Genomic DNA, 5,663 nt, shown 5'->3' with positions numbered 1-5,663 from the left:
AAACTGCAGGTGCCTCAGCAGCGACCGAGGCAGCAGGGCCCAACCGTGCTCGCCCGGAGCTCATGGCACAGCGCGCTCTCGCGGCGAGGGCACAGCCAGTTTCCCTGGAACTGTCCTTAACAAAGCAGCAGGAGGCATTCGCTGATGAGCCACTGGGTCTCTGGCCTTTTCCCTGTCCGTGTGAGAAAGAGGAAGCACGCGTGGCCCTGAGCGCGACAGGAGAGGAAAAGCGGCTGGGCCGGTGTGAGCGCCGAGCAGACCTGCTCTTCCCCGGAGCCTCGCCTGGGAGCTGGGCAGACCCGGTCTCAAAACTGAACCAGGTGGACCTGCCACTCCAGGAAAACGGCGCCAGTATTTGCTGAAACGATAAAATTCAAGCTTTAACATGAAAATTAGAATTGTGGGAAACCTGTATTCACCACCGTGAGCTTAAAGCTTCCAATTTTTTTTCTTTTTTTCCTTTTTTGGCTGCTCTGCGGCACATGGAGTTTCCAGGCTAGGGATCAGAGCCAAGCCGCAGTTGCAACGCAAGCCACAGCTGTGGCAATGCCAGATCCTTAACCCACTGTGCCGGGGCTGGTGATTGAACCTGCGCCCCACGGCTCCCAAGAAACCGCAGATCCGCAGATCCGGTGGCACCACAGCAGGAACTCCTTCCAAACGTTTCTGAGGAGAGCAGCAGGGATGTGAGGCCCGCGGAGGCAATGCTGGACTGGGTGTGGCGTCCAGAAGACCTGCGAGCTCAGAGAAGCAAGACCTCCAGTGACGGGCGTGATGACACAAAGCCGCCTGGCTACAGACGAGGCTCGCGGCAGCTGACAGGGCTCCTGGCCCGGCACGGCAACTGGCTTTTAAGACACCAGGACCTGAGCTCCGAGGTGGCAGCAACGACCGTCCACGACCACCTGAAAAGGCCCCGACACTCCTCCTCTCAGACTCAGATCTGCGTCAAGCCAGATTTCTTCCACACACTTCCACTGAAACGAGTGCAGCAACCACCTGCTGCTTTTATTAAGCCAGGTCTCAAGGGGACTTTGACAAAGGTGAAGCAACACCACTCTTCTCGTTACAATTTCGTTCAGTTTTAAACAATTATTTCATAAGAATACGATTTATTAATACATATTGGCTTTCCTGTCCGTGCAACACACTACTTGTCGTTATAGCGTATTAACTATTTTAACCCCGTGGCTTTACTTTCCAACACCACAACTCCCAACAGATACAACCCACATCTAAACAGAGGCTCCTCAGGGCCCTTGGCGATCCGAGACTCTAAGGAGGCCCTGCTACGAGGAGGTTTCAGAATCACTGTCTGGATGCATCACTCTATGGGTGTGGCCTGTCATCTAGAATTACCGTCTGAAAACACCGCAGTTCTGTGTCAGGTTTCTCCAGGAAGAAAGGCAAGAGCAGCAAGTGTCAGTGACTCGAAGCAACTCTAACTAGTAAAGAAAAAGCTCTGCAGACCTTTCTGATCTGGCTCCCAGCGGATGAGAAGAGCTGCAACAGAAGCGGGCCGGTCTGACCCACCCCAGGTAACTCAGCTCTCTGGCCACAACCTGCAGGCTCACCTGAGCCTCAGTCGGAGCTGGACTCACCACCCGTGCTGCGTCTTGCTGATACAGGAGCTGAGCAGCCAAAGACAGGCCTCAACAGCCACTCTCTCTAGGAAACTACCCATCAAAAAAGGGAAACGGACATACACAGAAGATTTCTACAGAGTAAATACAAAGCCAGTCGTTAGCAAACACGGGAGTAAGACAGGCGCCTGTGCCCAAGGCATGGAAACGGTCCACGCAGACCTGGATGGGTTAAGTCATTTACAAAGGTCTTTGGATTAACGCAGTTAGTTTTCTCCTAACATCAACAAGCCGGGATGGAGGGGTGGTGGGAACACAAAGGACTGAACTCCTGGAACCCCAGGTTACAGGGACCAGGGCCACACCCTGCCTTTCGCTTGTTTCTTGGAGGTTTGGCAAACCCTCGTGTCACCTCCACGTGGATCCAGTTACTTCAGTGCAAACAACCATTTATCAAGTGCTCAAGTCAAAGACAGCAAACACCATTCACTTCAAGATACATAAAATTTCACCAGGGAAAAGCTCTGAGCAAACACGTGCTCTTCCCCACTTTCGGTGAGCAAACAGCTTTCTCAACCGGCCACCGAGCTGGACGGTTTCAGGGCCCGTAACTGCTCCTTGTTAGTCTTGGCTCCTTTTTTATTTATTTATTTATTTTTTTGATCTTTTGTCTTTTTAGGGCCACACCTGCAGCATATGGAGGTTCCCAGGCTAGGGGTCCAATCGGAGCTGCAGCTGCCAGCCTACGCCACAGCCACAGCCACAGCCACGCGGGATCTCAACCACGCCCGCAACCCACACCACAGCTCACAGCAACTCGGGATCCTTAACCCACTGAGCGAGGCCCAGGATCGAACCCTCATGGATACCGGTAGGATTCATTTCTGATGCACCACCAAGGGAACTCCCAGTCCCGGGGTCTCGAAAGGCTAGGAAGCTGCAGAGTGGAGAGGAGTCATCTGAGGATCCGCTTCCCTTCCCCTATTTTTTCAGTTTAACTATTAAAAACAATCCACTCCTCCCACCCCCACCCCACCCTAACATGCCACCTGCACACAGACCAGTGTCGGCACCACATGAGGCAACCAGATCCCAAGGTGGTGACAAGCTAGGCTCACACAGGCTGAGGGGGGCGCCACCCAAACCAAGGTGGGCAGCATAAACAGAGGGCCGCAGTGCCCCCTCGCCACGGAACGTCCCCCATCAGCCCCAGGCCACTGGCCCTTCCCCAAGCACACCCTCTTCATTCTGATGTGAACAGAGCAAAGTGGGACTGGGAGCCCCGAGCTGGGCTTTAACACGGCTTTCATCCTGTCGCCCCACTCTGGCCAGTGTCCTTCATAAAAATGTGAGAATGATCAGGTGTCAGTGAGTGGCTGAGTGGCACAAGAAAAAGCCGGAGATCTTAAGACGGTTCATGGAAGTTCCCTCTCAGAATAACCAGAAGGGACCACAGCCCAAAATGGGCTCAGAAATCCATGGCTTCTGCAGTGGCATCATTGTGTCCTTCAGTGGCTGAGTAATATTCCACTGTTTACACGCACCACACACATATACGAGTGTGGCTGGGTCACCATGACGTACAGCAGAGACTGACACCACACTGCAAACCAACTGCTCTTAAAAAAAGAAAAGAGACCCAGTTTCTAAAAAAGGAAACCAAGTCAGCATGCACTAATTCAAAACAGGACCCTTCCCCCAAGAAGTCAACTGATTTTTCTTTAACTAAAACTGGGAAATCCGGAGTTCCCGTCGTGGCGCAGTGGTTAACGAATCCGACTAGGAACCATGAGGTTGCGGGTTCGGTCCCTGCCCTTGCTCAGTGGGTTAACCATCCGGCGTTGCCGTGAGCTGCGGTGGAGGTTGCAGACTCGGCTCGGATCCTGCGTTGCTGTGGCTCTGGCGTAGGCCGGTGGCTATGGCTCCGATTCGACCCCTAGCCTGGGAACCTTCATATGCCACGGGAACGGCCCCAAGAAATGGCAAAAAAGACCGGAAAAAAAAAAAAAAAAAAAAACTGGAAAATCCAAAGCCACTTCAGGTCCTAGTCAATTTTTCCCTAATGAAGTTTGTGCCGCTACAAAGAATTCCCTTACAAAGCCCTGCACGTCTGCATAATCCCCCCCTAAAGCAGCGACCTCCAGGCCCTCCCTGAGGCCAAGGTCCTAGGACCGCAGGTGGCCACCCAGGCGCAAATCTGAGTTCCAGCACTCACTGCCGAGGGTCGTGCCTCTCTGGGCCTCAGTCTCCTCACTTCTAAAACAAGGAGGGGAGTTCCCGTCGTGGCGCAGTGGTTAACGAATCCAACTAGGAACCATGAGGTTGCGGGTTCGGGCCCTGCCCTTGCTCAGTGGGTTAACGATCCGGCGTTGCCGTGAGCTGTGGCGTAGGTTGCAGACGCGGCTCGGATCCTGCGTTGCTGTGGCTCTGGCGTAGGCCGGTGGCTATAGCTCCGATTTGACCCCTAGCCTGGGAACCTCCATATGCCGCGGAAGCGGCCCAAAGAAATAGCAAAAAGACAAAAAAAAAATAAAAAATAAAAAAAAAATAAAACAAGGAGGGAGGCAGGCCCCGCTAGGGGCAAGTCCACAGGTGGAGTACATCACAAGTGCCTGGTACATGCCAGCGCGATGTCCACGAGAGCTGCTGCTGCTGCTGCTGCTGCTGCTGCTACCGGTCTCCTGCCTCGGCGCACAGTCTACGCTTGGCGCTGAAGCTACTTCCCGAGCCTGCCTGTGCCGTGATTCTCGGTACTTCCCCGTCACTCGGACCGGGGCCACTCCTGCAGGTCACTGCCGTGCCCTGTCCGTAACTTCCACTATGCACTGTTTCGTAAAGCGACTGATTTGCCAAAGGCAAACATTTAAAACAGAACACTTTAAAAATAAATAAGAATGGGAGTTCCTCTTGTGACTCAGAGGATTAAGAACCTGATATAGTGTCCATGAGGATGCAGGTTCGATCCCTGGCCTCGCTCAGTGGATTTAGGATGTGGCGTTGCCGTGAGCCGCGGTGAAGGTCAGACAGGGCTTGGACCCCAATCTGCTGTGGCTGTGGTGGAGGCTGGCGGCTACAGCTCCAATTCGACCCCTGGTCTGGGAACCTCCACATGCGACAGGTGTGGCCCTAAAAGGACAACTATGTATCTATTCATGTATTCCTTCTTTTTAGGGCCACACCTGCAGCATGTGGAAGCTCCCAGGCTAACCGTCAAGTTGGAACTGTAGTCGCCAGCCTATACCACAGCCACGCAACTCGGGACCTGGGCTGCATCTTCAACCTACATGACAGCTCGAGGCAACGCTGGATCCCCAACCCACTGCTGAGGCCCAGGATCAAACCTGCATCCTCATGGATGCTATTCAGATTCGTTTCTGCTGAGTCACTCTGGGAACTCCAAATAAATAAATATGAATAAATATAAATAAACAAAAATGTAATAAAGTGGATGATGACCGGGCACCTTGCAGGATTCAGGTTCTGACGGCCCAGGAGCAGCCAACCAGGAGTTAGCCTACACCTGCTCTCAGGCCCCAGGCCCTAGAGGTGGCCGTTCACTGCCGCCCTGGCACACCTTGCATGGCACTGAAACCATCTGAGTGGTGGCAGGCCCAAATTCAAAGCCAAGGAACCAAAATCAAGTGGGGACCTGGCCACCAGTGGACCAATAGCCAATACTTAGGGACAGAAGGGTCAGAAACAAGGGTGTCTGTGGACTGTGGCAGGTGTGGAGGGATACACACAGGTTAGATGAAATTTTAACACATGCTCAGAGTGATCTTGCTTTTTATGAAACTGGATGAGCTTCTTGCTAGTCTTGATCTCCAGCCCTGCCCACAGCTCCGCTGCGCAGAGATACTCCCCCTCCGCGCACGCAGAGGTCTGCTTCAAATTAAAACACTGTTCAGTTACAGCCTAACGGGTCTGCTTTGTTTCTGCTGGGGCTTTGTTTAGAAATAACTTTGACAATGTCCAAGCAAACAACCAGGACCAAAGACGGGAACAGTCACCTAGAATCAGAGAAATCTGTTCCCATTCAAAGAAACACATGAGAAACACATGCTCATCTATCTCAACTTG

At 52.9% G+C, this 5,663-nt stretch overlaps 1 long non-coding RNA gene across 1 annotated transcript; it reads left to right on the top strand.

Annotated features, from left to right (window-relative positions):
- Nucleotides 1-442: 442 nt before the first annotated feature.
- LOC146403643 (uncharacterized) lies at nt 443-4,864 on the top strand. The gene is made up of 4 exons (XR_014843319.1): nt 443-2,293; nt 3,561-3,856; nt 4,148-4,703; nt 4,769-4,864. It is a non-coding gene; the product is annotated as an uncharacterized LOC146403643 (long non-coding RNA).
- The last annotated feature ends 799 nt before the right edge of the window (nt 4,865-5,663 follow it).

Source organism: Sus scrofa, chromosome 4 (genome assembly GCF_054392235.1).
Source record: "Sus scrofa isolate SSC_HxYL_T2T_F1_AM1 chromosome 4, Sscrofa_HxYL_maternal_Yorkshire_Landrace_v2.0, whole genome shotgun sequence".
Lineage (NCBI taxonomy): Eukaryota > Metazoa > Chordata > Mammalia > Artiodactyla > Suidae > Sus > Sus scrofa.
Note: the sequence above shows the minus strand (reverse complement) of the source record. Positions and strands in the feature narration are given on the sequence as shown.